At 34.8% G+C, this 22010-nt stretch overlaps 1 pseudogene; it reads right to left on the reverse strand.

The window, feature by feature from the left end:
• Positions 1 to 5121: 5121 nt before the first annotated feature.
• The window catches only part of LOC128659756 (zinc finger protein 721-like), a 96488-nt pseudogene continuing 79599 nt past the window's right edge, over positions 5122 to 22010 (reverse strand).

Genomic DNA, 22010 nt, shown 5'->3' on the forward strand with positions numbered 1-22010 from the left:
CTCAATGAGCCCTTGCACCCCATCTCCTATTTCTCAAAGATTATGTCATCAGCAGAAAGAAACTATGCCATTGGTGATAAAGAGTTATTAACCATCCGACGTTCACTGGAACACTGGAGACATCTCCTAGAGGGAACAACATTACCTATCAACATCTTCACGGACCATAAAAACCTGCAGTACCTGCAAACTAACAAGACTCTTTCTGCACGACAGGTACGTTGGAGTTTGTACTTCGATCGTTTCAATTTTAATATCATATACAGACCAGCTGAAAAGAACAAAAAAGTGGACGCACTATCACGTTCTTTAGAAAAACCAGTAAACGAACCATTCAGGAATTCTATCCTGTCACCAGATTGCTTCATTGGTCTCACCACTCCATTCCTCTCGGAACTTAGAACTTACTACAAGGACTCAACAACTCCACCTGAACCCAAACTTATCAAGTCTTCTGGAATATTCTATTACGTAGAGTAGGTTAAAATTAACACTTTATTAAACATTTATGCAAAGACAGACAAATTATTCAAATTGGATCTCACTATAGAAACCGGTAATCACCAAATGTTCCTATATTGTAGTCATTGTGAACATGTTCACAATGACTACAATATAGGAACATTTGGTGATTACCGGTTTCTATAGTAAGATCCAATTTGAATAATTTGTCTGACTTTGCATAAATGTTTAATAAAGTGTTAATTTTAACCTACTCTATCTAATTACTATAGTGCCTAATTCAGCACTTGACTTAAATGTCACAAATCCTTTGAATTTCCCCTAACCTACCAAATATTCTATTACGGCCAGAAGATTTATCTACCTCCACATTTGATAAAAGAAATTATCAAGACCTCTCACGACTCTCCACTAGCTGGGCATCCAGGCATTCAACGAACTCTGGATCTCATTAAACGAACATTCTGGTGGCCTGATATGAAAAGTGAAATACAGACTTATATTGAGACCTGTAAAACGTGTGCCACAGCTAAGCCAGAACGAAAACCCCCATACGGTTTATTAATGCCTCTACCTGTACCTAAAAAGCCATGGAATCATGTTTCCATGGACTTCATTGTGGATTTACCACCATCCAATAAACAAACTACAATTCTTGTCGTGATTGACCTCATAACAAAGATGGCACATTTTATTCCCTATCACAAAGTCCCCACGTCCTCTGAAACAGCTCATTTGTTCATAAACAATATTGTCAAGTTACATGGCATACCCCATATTCTGACAACAGATAGGGGGACACAATTCACCTCCAAATTTTGGACAGAATTATGCAGGACCACAGAAATTGACCACTGTTTTACTACAGCTTTTCACCCACAGACTAATGGCCAGTCGGAGAGATTAAATCAATGGCTTGAACACTATTTAAGATGCTATTGTTCCTACCATCAGTCAGACTAGATGAAATTTATTTCCATGGCAGAATAAGCATATAATAATTCCATAAACTCTTCAACAAAACTGACACCGTTTTACGCCAATTATGCATACCACCCAGATATTACCCTATCTACAGAAGGCAGCATTAACTCACCACTAGTAGATGACATTCATAACTCACTACAGGAAAACTTCAAATTCATCCAAGAAAATATCTTGAATGTCCAAAAATCTCAAAAATACCATTACGACTTGAGAAGGATGAAACCATCTGAGTATGTTGTAGGGGATTTAGTGTGGTTATCCACTAAAAATTTAAAGCTCCAGATACCTTCAAAGAAGTTGGTCAGTCTTTTCATTGGACCATTTCCTATACAGAAAATTATCAATGAAAATGCAGTAAGATTGCAACTACCTCAAACCATGAAAATACATCCGACTATACATGTCTCATTGCTGAAACCTTATATAAAAACTAGGGATGATCAGGTTCTTCTGCCTCCAACTAGACCCGATCTTGCAGATGATGAATATGAGGTTGAATCTATACTTGATTCAAGGTATTATAAGGGGGTTCTGTAATATCCGGTAAGATGGAAACATTTCTCAGCAGATGAGGATTCTTGGGAACCTGTCTCCAATTTGAATTCACCCAGACTTCTGTCTCTGTTCCATCGCAGACACCCGGATCTTCCCAGACCAGTCGCTGAGGATCAGCTCCCTTGAGGGGGGGGTCATGTAAGGGTTAACTGACTGTACCTTTAAATCTGTCCCAGCTTCCTGCTCCTCTTGATTGGCTGCTACACCTTTATTACACCTGCTCTCATTACACTCAATGCTTAGTATTGTTTTAGTTCTAGTGACTGCGTGATACAAGCCACCTCTCTAACTAACAGCTATTTGATTCTGTTTCCTATCGTCAAGAGCTTTACACTTCAACTACTTTTCAGCTCAAGCATCATTTGGGACCCTGCAATCCTTTTCCAACCTTATTAAACACACTGGGATTTGAGGTAAACAGATTGTGTTGGTGCTAACAGTGTGATCAAACCTGCTGCAGTAATTTTCTGCTTTCAGAGCGCAGTTAACATTGAGTAGCTAAACGGACCTCACACTGTGACGTCACTTCCTGACTTCTCCATGACTGAAACAAGCCGCAACGAACTCAAGCTAACCGAGAGACTGTGTGGACAAACATTCTAGTAACAGGTACCACTAAAAAAATGTGCTAGCTGAATCTTCATTTAAGAACTTTACCGCTACTGTTTGAAGTGTTAAGTAAATCTCTTTCACTCAGGACTGTTTCCGCTTGTATTACTCCTGCTTTGCTCCCTCATACTAAACAGCTCCGTATCTGCATAAATCCTTGCTAAAGCTGATAGTAAAGACTGACTTTCAACTGCTGCAAAAAGTCTGAAGTTAGTGAGCAAGAGACAGTACATTTTGAATCTGTACAACTAATCTTACAGATATCAAAAATTTCACTTTATCAACTGCACTAAAAGAAAGATACCATTTGCTTGTAGTGATATCTGATATTTAGTGATACAAAACAAATATTTAGTATCTACAGTTGTGTTCCACTTTATATATTGTTCCAGTTCTTATAACTTGTTTGTTCAATGATTATTTTATCGGGGAAAAAACAATGTCACGGTTTTTCTCGGCATCAATCATCTACCTTATTCTTTAAAAAAGATAAAAATCAATCAGACCCCGGGTCATATAGGCCTATCACTTTGCTGAATACAGATTATAAATAGCTTACTTCTATAATAGCCAATCGATTAAAAAAACCACTACAAGAAGTCATACACCCGGATCAATACGGGTTTATGATTAATAGATCTCCTACTAAGAATATTCAGAAAACATACATGGTATTGGAATATTCTTGGAATAAGTTACACCGGGATAAACTAGTATCTAAACAGGACCTTGCTATGGTGATGGTTGATGCCGAGAAGGCTTTTAATTCCATAATTTGGGAACATTTATATAACGCTTTGTTTAACTTTGTTTTTTTGGGGGAATTTGATAAATTTTATTAAAACCATATATAATTATCCGATTTCAGCTATTCTGGTTAATAATAGTCAAACACCTTTCTTTAAATTAGAGAAGGGGACACGACAGGGATGCCCACTTTCTCCCCTCCTCTTTAATGTAGCCTAGAGCCGTTAGCAATTTACTTAAGACAAGAACTAGAAGGAATACATTTCGGGAGTCAAAAATGTGTTCTATCACTTTATGCTGATGATTTGCTACTATACTTCAAAAACACTAGTATAAACATACCAATAGCCCTGAGGTCATTGGACTTATTTAGTGCAATCTCAGGATATAAGGTTAATACCACAAAATCAGAGATTCTTTGGATATATAGAAACAAAGATAGTTTGAAACAGCATAATCTAAAAGAGGTTGAGAGTTTTAGATATTTGAGAATTAAACTACATAAGGATCTGAATAAAATGTGGTATAAACTTAATTTTACACATATAACATTGAAGTTGCAACATTGGACCCTTTTTCTGATCCCATTATCAGCTAAAGTGATGTTGATCAAAACGATCCTCTTCCCCCAAATAATATATATTATGAACAATCTCCCTTTATTTATCAAGGATAAAGATATTAGGGATCTAACATGCTTGCGATAGTAAAATTATCACAGTTCAAGGAATTTGGAGGTTTAGCATTTCCTGATATAAGGACATATAATATTGTTATTTTAGCACGTTATGGAGTTGAATGGCTTCTATCCTCAAATTATCTGACCAATTCAATAATCGAAGATAATCTTATACAACCAATTTCTCTTAAAGCAATTTTACATTGTCCTCATTTGCAACTTCCGGACAATATTAAGATTGCCATTAGTTTTTATAATGTGGCCAAAGCATCGCAGCAATTATTCGCCCGTTTGAAGATTAATTTCCATATGTCAGTTTTTTACCAGTTAGAGGAAATTCTGAATTTTTACCAGGGTGCCAGTATATGATATTTAGAAGATGGGCCGAAAAGGGTCTTACAAGTATAGTACAATTTCTCGATGAGAGGCTCAATATGAGAACATTTGAGAATATTACTGCTGAATATAATCTATCTAATAAGAGTTTCTATGCATATTTGCAGCTTCAACATTTTTTAAACAAAAAATTGCAGATAGGAATCTGGTCGAAAATTTTTTAAATAATTGGGGATTATATCAATATATATAGACAAGGAAACCAATCAATATCATTACTATACAAGATTCTACTGGCAAAGCAAGGTTAGTTAAATCTAGAGCAGTTTCCACTATATTGGTCTAAACATTTTGAAGAGATTAATTATGATAATATCAAGAGGGGCATTAAATGGCTAAACGCAGCTCCTCTTCATTTCTCCTGGAAGCAATCACATCTAAAGCTCCTTAACAATTCCTATATTTCACCAAAGAGACTAGCTAAATGGACATCAGGACAATTAGGTCTTTGTTATAAATGTTATATGCCTGGGGCAGATTTGCTCCACTGCTTTTGGTATTGCCCCCAAAAAAGACAATTTTGGCAGAAAGTAAATTTCTGGTTAAACAAATGTACATTGGAGCATTTTCTCTTTGTACCAAGAGTTATCATCCATTTAACTATAGAAGAACAGAGTCAGGACTTAATACGATTATTTTAGTAGTCCGCAATCTGATATTGAGAAATTGGAAGAATAAGAAACCTAGTCCTTCAGAGTATTTATTGAAGCAGTTAAACTACAGATCATTTTTGAGCAACATAATATATCAAATATACATAACAATTAAGTACAACATTTTTTTAATAAATGGATGAAAATTATTCAGTCATATCCTATTTCCACACAATATATACTTACTAAAGTGTTTCATAAATCTGAATACTTTGAGGGTTTGATACTAAGGGAGATATTTCCAGTATTTTGGTACTGAGCTATCAAATTTTTGGATTCAGGTATAGAGACTGTGGTAGTGGAGGCTGAAGTGGAGGTAATTTCATTTCTTAGGATACTATTGCACTTTTTTGGATATGGGGGGGGGGGGAGAGGAAGAAGGAAACTTTCCCCTTTTGCTTTTTTTTCCCTGCCCATCCCCTCTCGCCCTTAAAGTGTGTATAATGCCATGATTTCACCTTGTCCAGTAAAAGCTGGATATTCTTGTTCTGTTCACTGTCAATATAATATGTATAAAATGTCAGGATATGGATTACATTTTCCTATGTAATTAATGTGTGGATTTTCTTTTTATATACAAGCTACACAGAGCCTTGTATGGCTAAATGCATACTTTTTTGTTTTGTTTATTATCCTGACAATCAAAATAAAAGATATATATATAAAAAAGACATATAATGTTCCCTTTATATATACAGTATGTGCTATTATCAGTTCTTGTGGCTTCTAACTAACATGAAAACATCTAACAGACATAATATCAAGTTACAGAACATGACATACATATTACATACCCAGTATACATGTAGGTTATAGTAGCCATTTAAATTAAACTGATTATGATCACATGACACACATATTACATACCCAGTATACATGTAGGTTATAGTAGCCATTTAAATTAAACTGATTATGATCACATATGTACCGGTTACTGATATTGTGTCTAATTAAATAAAATCAGTTCCCCCTCAGTAATTCCTCTGGTATATAACATGTACAATGCTAAGCATCTATTGCTATAAGAAAAGGTTTATCCACATGATGTGCACAATAAATATATCTCCCAGATGTCAATCATTTGAGACTGATGTTCTTGTTTATATAATTCTCTAACACTCTATTCATGTAATTATTTCCTCCCCTATGTAAAACAAACGTACAACTCCTAACACTGACATATTAATAAACAATATTGGGGTGCTTTAGTGGTGAATGGTTGTGTAAACTGGTCAGTATGAGGACAGATCTGTATATTCCTGTGTGGTGTTTGTATTCTATCACTTTGATATGAGAGAAACTGAGGTGCATATATATAAAGGAACAAAGGACAGCAGGAGAGCACTTCAAATCTTAGGGTTTTTATAACTGGGATTTAGAAAGTATTATTTACAATAGGATCCTTTTTGATGCTTCTATTTAGAGAGTTTGTCCTGTTTAGGATAAATGTAAAAAGGTTTGTACACTGTGTATATAAAATTTATTTGCGAGTAAATATTTGGGTTTTGTGATACTTCATTTCAATAAAAACCTTTTTCCACTTTCCAATCATGTTAAAGGTTTCTTCCATTGTGAATCAATTCATGAGTTTTCAGAAATTTAATTTGTTTAAAACTTTTTCCACACTCTGTACATGTGAAAATCTTTTCTCCTGTGTGAATCAATTCATGAGTTTTCAGAAATTTAATTTGTTTAAAACTTTTTCCACACTCTGTACATGTGAAAGGCTTTTCTCCGGTGTGAATCATTTCATGATTTTTCAGATCACTCTTTTTTGTAAAACTTTTTCCACACTCTGTACATGTGAACGGCTTTACTCCTGTGTGGCTCCTTTCATGAGTTTTCAGATTATCTATTCGTGTAAAACTTTTTCCACACTCTGTACATGTGAAAGGCTTTTCTCCGGTGTGAATCCTTTCATGATTTTTCAGATCACTCTTTTGTGTAAAACTTTTTCCACACTCTGTACATGTGAACGGCTTTACTCCTGTGTGGCTCCTTTCATGAGTTTTCAGATTATCTATTCGTGTAAAACTTTTTCCACACTCTGTACATGTGAAAATCTTTTCTCCTGTGTGAATCCTTTCATGAGTTTTCAGACTATCCATTCGTGTAAAACTTTTTCCACACTCTGTACATGTGAAAGGCTTTTCTCCGGTGTGAATCCTTTCATGATTTTTCAGATCACTCTTTTGTGTAAAACTTTTTCCACACTCTGTACATGTGAACGGCTTTACTCCTGTGTGGCTCCTTTCATGAGTTTTCAGATTATCTATTCGTGTAAAACTTTTTCCACACTCTGTACATGTGAAAATCTTTTCTCCTGTGTGAATCCTTTCATGAGTTTTCAGACTATCCATTCGTGCAAAACTTTTTCCACACTCTGTACATGTGAAAGGCTTTTCTCCGGTGTGAAACCTTTCATGATTTTTCAGATCACTCTTTTGTGTAAAACTTTTTCCACACTCTGTACATGTGAACGGCTTTACTCCTGTGTGGCTCCTTTCATGAGTTTTCAGATTATCTATTCGTGTAAAACTTTTTCCACACTCTGTACATGTGAAAATCTTTTCTCCTGTGTGAATCCTTTCATGAGTTTTCAGACTATCCATTCGTGTAAAACTTTTTCCACACTCTGTACATGTGAAAGGCTTTTCTCCGGTGTGAATCCTTTCATGATTTTTCAGATCACTCTTTTGTGTAAAACTTTTTCCACACTCTGTACATGTGAACGGCTTTTCTCCTGTGTGAATCCTTTCATGATTTTTCAGATCACTCTTTACTGTAAAAGATTTCCCACACTCTGTACATGTGAAAGGTTTTTCTCCTGTGTGAATCTTTTCATGAGTTTTCAGATTACTCTTTTGTGTAAAACTTTTTCCACACTCTGTACATGTGCAAGGCTTTTCTCCTGTGTGAATCCTTTTATGATTTTTCAGATCACTCTGGTGTGTAAAACTTTTTCCACAATCTGTACATGTGAACGGCTTTTCTCCTGTGTGAATTCTTTCATGACTTTTCAGATACCTCTTTTGTGTAAAACTTTTTCCACACTCAGTACATGTGAAAGTTTTTTCTCCTGTGTGAATCCTTTCATGACTTTTCAGATGATCAATTTGTGTAAAACATTTGCCGCACTGCGTACATATGTTTGGCTTCTCACCTGTGTGAAATTTGTGGTGTTCTAGAAGACGAGACTTCAAACTAAAGCTTTTTTCACATTCTGTAGATTTGAAAGGTTTTTCCGTTGTATGAATCATTTGGTTAGACTGTAGACTTGTGCCTTCTTTAAACTGTTTTGAGTACTCAGTAAATGTGTGTGGTTTATCTTCTGGGATAATCATTTCACTAGATAAGGCATAAATGTCCTCTAGTTTGATGACTAAATTACTCTCTGTAAATAATGATTGCTGCCCAGTTCCTTCCAATTCATCATCTTCTTTAAATATCTGCTGTGATTTCCCCAATGTTTGTGAATAGTCATTGGTGTCTAAGATTTTTGGAGTTTGCGGTATCATTCTGATGCTCCCTTTAGTAAAGGATAGATATGAACTATTCACGTGTTTGTCTACATAAAAAGAAATGGAATAAAGAAAAATAAGACTGTTAATAATATAATCCATCTTAATAAAAAACATTTTTTTATACTCAAAAATGTCTTCCGTTTGGTATTTTTAAATTTACTTACCTGTCAATCACAAATTAAAAAGGATGAGATAGAATGTAAACATTACTACATCATAGCAACATAAATTACTAATTCCTGATGAAAACAAGTTATAGGGCCACATTATATAAGGTGTGTGTGGATAATGTTCTCAGCCAGGGAACAAGTACATCTGTATTCTGGGCATGAGAGGTGTCATCCACCATCCTCATGTCAGTATAATTATAAGAATCTCAGTAGTGCTCTCCAAATAATATGTCAGTCTATATACAATATATTTAATAATTATCCTTTTAAAAATAAACCCTCAATCAATATGCATCTACTAGAAACCATAAAATGAATATAAATACCTGAATTATTTTTATTAGTTAATGTCTATGAATACATTGGAATATATTTGTGATACCAGAATATGAATCAATATCATATGCGTTTAAAAACTATTAAAATATGGTATGCAGAGTTCATACCAGTTTACCCTTAAAATTAGCCTTACTTACAATAGCCTTTCATTCAATTAACACAATGAGACTAAAGTATAAACCACTAAAACATTCAGACTGGTACTATTTTAATAGTGCTTATATGAACAATAGAACAGTATATATATGGCGACTTCCGGTTGGGGGAAGGAGAGTGAGCACGCTGCTAAGACTCTCTACTAGGCTCTCTGGGCCCAGCAACAACTCCCCACATCATAGGACGCCTTTGCCGGTCACTACCGGCTTGGATAACGGACCATTGGGTCCCAGATGCGGAGGTCGCTACATGCCAATTTAAGCTTTGTGGCAGAAGCTGCTCTACTACCTATCTCTACAAGCGACGAACAGGTACCAAAGACAAAGCACCGACCACACAGGTAGATGAGACGGGACTACAACAAGACCGTAAGGTGCCGTTGTCAGTGTGAGGATTTAAAGCCACTGAGTGGACCGGAAAAGTGGAGGACCTGAAGAGAACGCAGGCTTGAAGTTCTGCCCGGTGTGGGACGCCTGAGGAGCTGGTCCGAGGAGTGATCGATGGTAGCAATCCCGGCACGGCACAGAGTGGAGATGCCATGGAGGTGATTCGCCCCTGAGGGCTCCTGGCTAGCGTAGCCTACGGTGGCCCCAGAGGAGACGGAGAAAAGCGGAGCCAGAAACCGGCCTGAGTGAACTAAGCACACGGAAAGCCTAAAGCCGGTGAGGAAAAAAAAAAAAAAGCAACAGGTATTCATTCTCTACCCTTGGGGCAACTAAGCGACGACTATACAACGGCATGTTAGGAGGCAAGCCATCTGCCTCATAGAGAAAGAAGGGTCCTGGTCGGCAGCAAGTTAAAAAAAAAAAGAAGGTACTTTTTATTTGACATTTTCTGTCTATATGTGGAAAGGTGATAACTAAGCGCCAACTATATAACGCAATAGACCTCCAGCTCTAATATATTGGCACCTAGTTGCCAAGGGTGGATTCAATTTTAAGATTGGATATCAGAGCACCAAACAACGTAGGCAGGGTCTATGGGCAGATAGTCAAATACCAAAGGTAACAATAGGTTGAAATAATATGATTTAATACATAAGATAAAAAAGTTGGTACATTTAAAATTATGCAACAATTAGTCATGGATCCATGTTACACTTTAAAATATATATTGAAACAATAAGAACAATTTAAAAATGCTTGTAGAACAATAAATAACAAAACAAAAAAAATCTAACAAATAATGTCTATCGCTTAAAACTTAAATTCTAATATGTGAATGCTAGGAGCGCTTATGCACACTCTATTTATAAAAACAATGGGTTACAATGCACAGGTGGATAGATTCCAGGTTGCTTGAAACCGGTGGGTGTGAAATGTAAGTGGCTCCGAATTGGGGTTTTGCCTATGTGTTTATCCAAAATTGTGTAAATCCTAACAGGTGGACAAAAAATGTTACAGGAATGTCTTGAACCTGAATTCAAAATATAAGACCTGAGGTTGTGCCTATGTGTTTATCCAAAAAGGGTGTAAATCCTAACAAGTGAAAAAACCGGTTGACTGGTAAGGAGTATTTTAATTGTGATCACATTAAGAAGCCATCACTATTGTTTGCCTTTCCTTTTTTGGCAGGTAAGGGACAACATTGCAAGTTGGAATTATTTGTTAACTACCGCCCAAGAAGATTTCTACATAATCAGCAGTTGGGATCCATATTGAGATAGACTATAGCAAGATTCTTATTATCCAATTTGAATATTTATTTGGACTTTTAAACATTTTATGTTATATCATCCGTTTTTTAACCCACTGTTGTTATATGGTCTCTTTTAATTAACATCTCGAGGCTCTTTGAGCAAGTCCCTTATATCTAGCTCAGCAACTCTGAGCCCTTTAGATTTGTATTTTAGGGTATCAATTTAGAGCCTGTGCTCAATTTCAATCCAATCACAAAGTTTTGCCACTATTCAGTGTTTATAATAGATATTTGTTCACATCACATCACAGTTTGCAAGCAGAAACACATTTGAACACACGTTAAAGTTGTGCTGTTGGGTTTTTTTTTTGTTTTTTTTTTGGTTCTATTTATGCTTTATGTTTGCATTAGTTGATTTGTCAAAAATTCACTTGTATATCGTTTTATTTTGAATTAATTGTTTATTTTGAAAATAAGGTTCAGACACCCCTGCAATATTTTTCTCACATTTTTTCACTTGTTAGGATTTACACCCTTTTTGGATAAACACATAGGCACAACCTCAGGTCTTATATTTTGAATTCAGGTTCTAGACATTCCTGTAACATTTTTTGTCCACCTGTTAGGATTTACACAATTTTGGATAAACACATAGGCAAAACCCCAATTCGGAGCCACTTACATTTCACACCCACCGGTTTCAAGCAACCTGGAATCTATCCACCTGTGCATTGTAACCCATTGTTTTTATAAATAGAGTGTGCATAAGCGCTCCTAGCATTCACATATTAGAATTTAAGTTTTAAGCGATAGACATTATTTGTTAGATTTTTTTTTGTTTTTTTTTTGTTATTTATTGTTCTACAAGCATTTTTAAATTGTTCTTATTGTTTCAATATATATTTTAAAGTGTAACATGGATCCATGACTAATTGTTGCATAATTTTAAATGTACCAACTTTTTTATCTTATGTATTAAATCATATTATTTCAACCTATTGTTACCTTTGGTATTTGACTATCTGCCCATAGACCCTGCCTACGTTGTTTGGCGCTCTGATATCCAATCTTAAATTTTTCTGTCTATATAACTGTTCATCTGAAAGGGGTGCCTGCTGTTAAAGGGCCCAAAAAGGTTATATGTTTACGTTAAAGCGATACTACTTATAACTGGGGACAGAAGCCACGGCAGAGCGGATTACAATATGAACCTGAGATAAGTAACATTGTAACAGTCTTAGACATTTTGAGGATCTGGTGATCTTGGAAGAAGTGTCCTTTTTGTGTTGCTGTTTGTTGCAAAGATTATCGATTTACAAAGTTCAGGCTGTTACAGGAATAGTGATAGCTGAATATGAATATGCATGTCTTATTTTAGAGCACGGTCTAAAGTTGGAATATAAGAAAATGTTTTTTTTGCAACTTATTGTAATAGGGTACAAGTTATCATAATATTCTGTCAAAATTTAATCTGGGTTAGAAAGATTGGTGATATTTTTTTTTTTTTTTTTTTTATATATCTTGTAGCTATACTGTTAGCAGGGGCTGTTTGAAGTTTTTTTAAGAAAAATAGGGTAACCTGCTGTGTCTGATTTTATGGTTAAATATATATTACTTATCTGTTTGATTATACGCCCGCAAACATATGAGTTAGTGTTCTCTGCCTCTTTGCATGTCAAAAGTTTCTCTATATGCTAGCTCTGACAAATTTGTTTCAAAAGGGGTTTAAGGAGAATATGAATTAACTATTGCTGGCGTCTAACACGATCACTGAAGCTGAACTCAGCGCTTAAATAGCTTTTTTGTTCACTTTTTCTTTTTTTCTCTTTTTTTTCTTTCTTTGTGTGTTTCTTTTTTTTTTTTTTTTTTACCCCTTTTTCACTACTTGCACCTGCCCTGATAGTGTGGGGAAAGGCACACTCCACCCTGCGGTTGTTATCTGTGTGTGTATATGTATATACATATATATATGCATATATAGGTGTTTGTATGTGTGTGTGTATATATCTATACACTTTTTTGCACTTTACTGGTCTGTTCAATTAATCATACCCACACTGACAGGGTATAAATAGGGAAAGCACACTATCACAAACACATGGATAGATTCATCACACAATCAAAAAAATCGCCAGCAATACCACCTAAACGCGATAAGAAAGCAACAAAAAACTTGGAGTTAGAACTTAGTATGGAGACACAAACGGTACAATCTGATAAGCAGGAGACTCAGACACTTATGCAACAAATTACTGATTTAATAATGCCACAATTTAATTCTATTAAAAATGATATAAGTGGTCTCACGGAGGAAGTTAGACAATTTTCAAAAAGGATAACAGAGGTAGAATTAATAGTCTCCGATTTGGAGGACCAGGTAGGATTACAAGATAAGAAAGGCAAAGCTCAGGAAGTAACAATAACAAAATTATAAGCTAAAGTGGAGGAACTAGAAGATTAGTCACGCAGGAATAATATAAAAATAGTTGGTCTGCCAGAATCTATTATGCCCCAGGATTTAAATAAATTTGCCTCTCAAGAACTTCCAACTTTACTAGGTTTGCAAATTGCAGATTCATTGTTTATGGTAGAAAGGGCACATAGACTAGGGCCACCCAAAGGGGGTCCTGAAAGCACAAACAAACCAAGACCTATTATGATAAAATATCTGAATTTTCAAGCTAAGGTTACAATAATGAGACAATTTAAACAGAAAAACACGTTAATGGTAGGTCAGAATAGGATACTTTTGTTTCAAGACTATTCAATGGAGACACAAATGAAACTTAAGGAAATGGCCCCTTATTGCACAACTTTAATCCAGAGAGGTGTACAGGCTAGGCTTATATATCCAGCAAAAATTTGTTTTAAAGCAAATAATGAAAATTTGACATTGAAAACGGTTAAAGAAGCTCAAGATTTCATTAGTGCATTATAGCCGAAGATATAGGTTTAGAGGTGTCGCTCTGTTTAGTTTTTGCAATGTATGATAACACTAGAATCAATAGGCGACCACTTACGGGTCACCAAAAAGGTTCTATTTTTTAGATCATAATCGTATTAAACCTATGATGGTGTTGAGTTTAGTTGTACAGAGATATGGTTTGCAGAGTAAAGAGCTTTTATTTTATGTAATGGTTGGTTTGTGTTTTTTTTTTTGTTTGTTTATTATTCTGCTCTATCGACAGAATTCTGGTTTTATAGTTTAAAATAGTCAATATTCTGTCATGGAATGTTGGGGGAATAACTTCCCCAGCAAAGAGGAGTATAATTTTAAAATTACTAAAAAAAAATAAGCCAGATATTGCTCTCATACAGGAGATGCACCTACAAGATGATGAAATCGCTAAACTTAAACGTAATTGGGTAGGCGAGATATTATCCGGCCCTGGACCGAAACGTAAGAGAGGGGTCGCAATATTATTTGCAAGAAAGTTCATGTACAAAATTGTTAACCAAATACAGGATCCAGAGGGGAGGTACATCATAGCTGAAGTAGAACATGGTGACACACACTTAGTAATTTGTAATATATATGGCCCAAATGAGCTAGATGCAGAGTTTTGGGAAAAAATCTATATTAAATTATTCCCATATATTAATAAAAATGTGATTGTCGCGGGAGACTTTAATATGACGACCAACCCAATGCTGGATAGAATTAGAACTGGTCACTCCCAGATAGGCAGGAAATCGGAAGAAAAATTATTCGCCTCTTTTCGCAGTAAGCTGAATTTATTTGATATTTGGCGAATAAAAAATCCAGATACAAGAGTGTTTACTTGCGAGTCTAAGACACATAAAGCGATGTCTCGGATAGATCTCTTTCTAATAACTGAATCTATGTTTTCACTTGACTTTAATCCTAGGATCCAGGATATACTAATTTCAGACCATGCAATTGTTGGACTGGAGATAGATGGGATTAGGAGACAGAAGAGTGGTGTTAACAATTTTTACTTCCCTAAATCTTTAGTACAGGATAGTGACTTTAACAGGTTTTTAATAAAAAAATGGAAATTATACTACGAAGAAAACATAAACTATTACCACAAGATTGAAATATTCTGGGAGGCTGCCAAGGCAGTCCTCCGGGGAGAAATAAAAGCCTATATGGTTAAATGGAAGAAAAAAATCACAGCAAAAGATGTGCAGTTGGCAAATCAATTAAAAAACAAGTATAGAGCTTATATTATTACGCCTAATGAGAGAAGCTGGGCTGACTACACAAAGGCAAAGACAGAAAGAGAGGACTTCTTGAAAATAAAAATGGCCAAACAGGAAAAAAAAATGAATGCTTTTTTTGCCAGTCATCATGGGAGGTCAGCTAAAGTATTGTCAAAAATAATGAAGAACAGGCAGGCCGAGAAAAGATATTTAACATCAATTAAAATCGGGGAAACAAGGTATACTACTGTGAGTAAAATAAGACAGGCAATGTATGAATATTATAAGGAAATTAACATGGCAGGAGCTTGTGATAAAAAGATAAAAGAACAGTTCTGGGGAAAAGTTACTCCACCAAAAATTGACCCAGACGAATTAATGGAACTAAATCTACCAATAACAGAAGAGGAAATTATTAAAGAGATAGGAAAGGCCAAATTGAATAAATCTCCAGGTCCAGATCAAATGCCGGCGGAATTTTATAGAATACTTAAAAATGAACTCCCGGGTACGTTAAGTGATCTCTTTAATCAGTACTATAGGGATAATTCTGCAGAGTCCGATTTGTTTTTTGCATCCACAGTCACATTAATATATAAGAAAGATAAAGATCCAGGAAACCCAAATGCATACAGACCAATATCATTATTAAATAATGATTACAAGTTACTTACATCAATAATTGCAGATAGACTAAAAAAGTATATAAATAACTTGATTCATCAGGATCAATCAGGGTTTATGCCAGGAAGAAACGCCTCAAAAAATATAAGAAAAGTTCTATTGACCTTAAACCATTATTGGAATGAAATTAAGGTAAAGGGAAATAACTGTGAAAATGATGCAGCCTTAGTAACACTAGACGCCGAAAAGGCTTTTGATCTAATTACCTGGGACCATCTGTTTACCACATTAACACAATTTGGCCTAACAGGGAATTTCTTTAACTTTGTGAAATTGATTTACAATACACCATACTCCTGCCTCTTAATAAATGGTCAATTGTCGCCAAAAATAAGGTTAACAAAGGGAACAAGACAAGGGTGCCCGTTGTCACCCTTGTTATTTAATTTGTCATTAGAACCATTTGCTATAAGACTTAGACAAATCTTACCGGGGGTAAAGGTAGGAGATGGCAGGGTTTCTTTGGCTCTCTATGCAGACGACATAATACTTTTTCTGCCTAGAACATCATAAAATATACCAGTACTATTAGAATTAATAGATGAATTTAGTGCGTTTTCTGGTTACAAGGTCAATCAGGGAAAATCAGAAATACTATGGATTAGAAAACCCTATGGGCAGTTGATTAAGCATCCCTTTCATGAGGTAGAACAAATTAAATACTTGGGTATATATGTAAGTAACAATCCAGGATTATGGTATAGTTTAAATTTTTCAAAATTTTTTCAAGAAAGTAAAAGGCTGCTAGACGGATGGAGACCACTACCCATAGCACTATCAGCCAAAATTACGATCTTGAAGACTTATTTATTTCCCCGTCTATTATACCTATTACAAAATTTACCTATTTTTGTCAAAAATATCGACTTGAAGAAATATGAAAAAGATTGTAACTCCTTCTTATGGGGGAAGAGAAGGGCCAGATTAGCTAAAAGATTGCTGTATCTGGATAAAGAGGTTGGGGGATATGGTCTGCCTAATATTAAATTATACAACCAGGCTACCATGGTAAAATTAGCTGCTGATTGGATCACACAAACAAACCAATTCTCTTTGCCAGAGATAGAAGAAAGTTTAATAAAACCTTTTTCCTTAAAAGATATACTGCATATCCCAATTTCTAAATTACCTTTAAAAATTCGAAATATGAGAGTGATAAGTAACATAGTAAAGGCATGGCAAAAATTCTGCAACACTCTCAATATTAATTATAAGGTATCCAAGTATCTTACATTTCTGGGACACATAGATTTTGGACCTGGCTTGAATCATGGAATATTCCACATTTGGAGAAATGCAGGCTTGGAGTACATAGTACAACTGTTAGATAAAAGAACTGGGATGATAAAATCATTCATACAAATTCAAGAGGAATTTGGTCTACCGAGACATCACTTTTTCGGCTATCTTCAGGCAAGACAATTTTATAATCATCTAACGTATAACCAAGATAGTAATTGGGAGTTAGGAATAGTTGGAATAGGTATTCAAATTTATAGGGCGGGTTTTTTCTCAATTGCAACATGGTATAAAATGATTATGAAAAACTTAGGTAAGATACATTTAGAAAATCTACAGAACAAATGGCAAAAGATCGTGCCAGAAATTACAGAAATAAATATTAAACAAAGTATAGAAATAGTTGGAGATAGGAATACGCGGTGGAAGGAAACGCATAGTTATATTATGAACAATGCATATATTACTCCTAAATTATTGGCTAAATGGGATAAAAATTCCAAAGGAGATTGCTTCCACTGTCACAAAGTATAGAAATAGTTGGAGATAGGAATACGCGGTGGAAGGAAACGCATAGTTATATTATGAACAATGCATATATTACTCCTAAATTATTGGCTAAATGGGATAAAAATTCCAAAGGAGATTGCTTCCACTGTCACACCCCGCAGGCAGATATCACACATTGTTTCTGGTATTGCCCTAGGATATTACAGTACTGGAAAAAGGTGGCATATTGGTTAAACAGATTTCTAACACAAAGTTTTTCCCCTACCCTTACTTCTATATTTTTTTTTGCGCTACCAATCCAATTTAAGAAAGAAGAATATTTGCTGATAACGACTATAATACAAGTAGCTCGGAATCTAATATTACAATATTGGAAAGCACAAAAATATCCCAGCATAGCAGAATTTAGACAGAAGGTGACTGCCCAACTGATATATGAACAACTGAATATAGAACCCGGTAATGAGAATCAGTTTAAAGTCTTTTTTACTAAATGGAGGAAGATCATTAAGATTCAGACAGCTGAGTTTATAGAGGAAATAATGAAACCTTTCTTCAAAGCAGGCTACATAGGTAGGGAGGATTTGTAAATTTGGCGGTACAAAGTCTCTGTCCAGGGGCTGATAGTAAGTCTTTGACAGGAAGTTATATATATATATATATATATATATATATACAGGATCAAAATGGGTTTTTTTTTTGTTTTTTTTGTCCTTTCTTTCTTTATTGTTGTGTTGTTTTGTTTTGTTCCGCTTTGTTCTGTGTTGTTTGGTTTGGATTTGTGCTGTGTTAATTGAACCAATGGCCATTCTTATGTGTGTTTTAAAATAATGTTTTGAAAACCCCCAATTCAAGTGATAAGAGTATAGCATATTAGCTAGACGAGTGTTGGTCTTGTTCCTTTTTCGTTTTTTTTTGTTTATGATAAACGAAGATATAAGATTTTATTTTTCTGATATATATGATAAGTGATTTTTGTATGCTCTTATTTTATGTTGCATCCTCTTAATTGTTATACAATTTGTTTGCTTGAATTGGTATATAAATAAAGAATTAAAAAAAAAAAGAACAGTATATATATATACTCAGCTATTTTGCTGCAATTGATTCTAATACAATTCTAATTAGGATACTAAAAATACATATACTCTTACTGTAAACCGTTACTTAAATGTCTATTTATTTAAACTGGAACAAATTCTTATTTACTTATAATTAAAACCAATTCTAGGATATATGTAAATATTCTATATTTTGCTTTAAATAAATTACTTAGCATACAAAAGATAAACTTGATCCTACACAGGGCTATGAATATAAGCAAAAATACAGACTGCTCTCTTTAAATCTATTTATTATAACTTGACTATGTTCTTACCAATAACCTTTTATATGCATGTATATACTTTACCAGATGATATTCAGCTTCAAGACTTGTCCCACCTCATATGAAAATAAGTGTAATAGCAATTGATAAGAGAAAGTATGGCCCACTCTGCTTATAGCTTGACTGTATCCCACGCAACCGTTTTCAGTCAGTTTAGCAAAGAAAAATCACAGCCAGTTCCCTGCTCCTATCCTGCATACATCTTATATTGTTTAATCATAGGTGTGGAATATGGGCGGCCCTTCGGAAACCTTGTCCCTTCTGATTGTATATCTGGAATATCTTATCGGATTGGCCCTTGGAAATTTCATTTTTAACAGCCAAAAAGCCTTCTGGCTGTATTTCTCGCATCACAGCACAGGGGGACAGCATGACAACACAAAACATCCTGAATGCATAAATCTTGTCTATGCAGATCTGAAATTATATGTCTGAAAAATAAAAGAAAATACAGAGGTTATTATTCTGACCCAAATAAACATTTTGGACAGACTAAAATAGTCACCTATCAAGCTTAGTAAATACTCATGTAATATTAGAAAATTAGACAATCTCCCAAATTTCTACAGTCAATACATTCTAAGGCATACATTCAAATATGTTTATTTGCTGTATTTTTAGTAAATTTCAAAGTTACACTATAACATATGTCTTTGTTGGCCAAGTTTTCATTGCCCCACTTACATAGCATGGGGTCAATTTGCATGTGAAATGTAAATGGTTACTTTCTCACAAAATATCTCACTTAGACCAGACTACCAGGCAACGTTGTGATTTTATCACATATTTTCAGGCAGTAACACATATGGTCTCTTGAAATGGCTGTTAAAGTTAAACAAACCAAATGTTTATTGTTCTCACTTGTATGCCCTTTTAAATTTTGCATCCTGAATGGGGGAGAACTGACATGAGTTGAGTCAATTTTTCTGAATGAATGAATCATTTGCTACTAACTAGCCAAATATATGATTAATATATATATATATATATATATATTTATTCATCTTTATATATACCTTGACACTCAATTAACATTGCATAAGCAACTGCCGATACAGCAGAATTTAATCTTAAATTCTACTAACTTTGAGTTTGATAACTAACTCTAGGTTAATTTGTCAATATCCAAACTCAAAGTTAGTAGAATTTAAGATTAAATTACTTGTGCTTTAAATCTTAGACAAATGACTTATTATAGTTATTGCAGCATCACACTGTGAGTGGCTGTGCAAAACAACTTGGAATTGTTTAAATCCTCTTCAGCAAAACGTCTTAACCTTCACTACTTGGGATTTATGTTCATATGGAATTATAACTATTTCTGATTCCCGACACCAGCTGTATAGGAACAAACAGAAAGTATTGTGACTGACACGCATCTCTGCTACTCCATTACTTCAACAGGAGCTGATCAGAGCAACATATCCTACAGCAGAGGTCACTAGGAACCATAACTGCAGTTGAGGTTCATAACAAAATCAAGGTCAGAATATTACACCTAAGTTTCAAAGCTATCAACTTCCATATCACACTGGGGGTAGGGCTACACTGAGAATTTTCAAGTGCTCATCATGCAAGAAAACAAGTGAGGACACTGCTGGAAAGGTGATCTACCATACGTTAGGGGCAACACTTCTACTGGATCCTCTGTATTCTGTGCCATCCCCTGGGATTTCACTGCAGGAGGCCTAGTGAGCATTGCTCTATCCAGACATAGCGGCTACTTACCTCATATGGATTGAGGTTTTTTAAAGTTAGTGTTTTGTTATTGGGGCCTTTTCCCACATCGTAGACTACAGACTACTTTCATCTCTGTTAGTCCTATATTTATACTGTGTCGCCGATACAGCTACTTGCATTTCCATATAAATATAATAGTTTATATTTGTTTAAAGGGACAGTCAAGTCCCAAAAAAACTTTCATGTTTCAAATAGGGTATGTAATTTTAAACAACTTTTCAATTTACTTTTATCACCAATTTTGCTTTGTTCTCTTGGCATTCTTAGTTGAAAGCTAAACCTAGGAAGACTCATATGATAATTTCAAAGCCCTTGAAGGCCGCCTCTTATCACATGCTTTTTTATTTGCTTTTCACAATAGGGAAGAGCTAGTTCATGTGAGCCATATAGATAACATTGTGAGCATGCCCGTGGATTGTGGCAGACACTGCACTAATTGGTTAAAATGAAAGTCAGTGGATAATAAATAAAATGACATGTGATCAGGGGGCTGTCAGAAGATGCTTAGATACAAGTTATTTACAGAGGTAAAAAGTGTATTTATATAACAGTGTTGGTTATGCAAAACTGAGGAATGGGTAATAAAGGGATTATCTATCTTTTTAAACAACAAAAATTCTGGTGTTAACTGTCCCTTTAATGAGTGATCTATTCTATTTCCCAGTAATTAAAGTCAGCATAATATCTATTTTACTCACCTAACACATATGAGTTCATACTGATAACAGGCTCCAATGTCTGTGCTCAGGAAGAAGGTTCCCTTATTCACTCCAGTTACATCAATACCTGATATCTCTCAGTGCTCTGGCCGTGTCTGTAAAAAGTATATTAAATGGTTTAGACAGATAATAATAAATAATGGTTCTGATTAACTGTACGTATGGTATAATTAAAGGGATGCATAACAATTCATGTGATACAGATCAGCTGTTTAGGTTATTACATATGTGCTATTGATTCAGCACAAGCATTTAGTACAGTTAGCTCTGTGGGTGTTATAATTACATTGCATGTGATACAGATCAGCTGATTAGGTTATTACATATGTGCTATTGATTCAGCACAAGTATTTAGTACAGTTAGCTCTGTGGGTGTTATAATTACATTGCATGTGATACAGATCAGCTGTTTAGGTTATTACATATGTGCTATTGATTCAGCACAAGCATTTAGTACAGTTAGCTCTGTGAGTGTTATAATTGCCCCTTAAATATGAATCTCCCCAGATCTATACAACATAATGGTAGAAAATCTATTTATGAATAGGGCCATATCACAACTTTACAAATATATTATAATCTTTGTTTTAATCATTTCTATGAAACAATATTTTTTCCTGAAAGAAATTTTAAATCAGTTGTTTAAATA

The sequence above is a fragment of the Bombina bombina genome, chromosome 5 (genome assembly GCF_027579735.1).
Source record: "Bombina bombina isolate aBomBom1 chromosome 5, aBomBom1.pri, whole genome shotgun sequence".
NCBI lineage: Eukaryota > Metazoa > Chordata > Amphibia > Anura > Bombinatoridae > Bombina > Bombina bombina.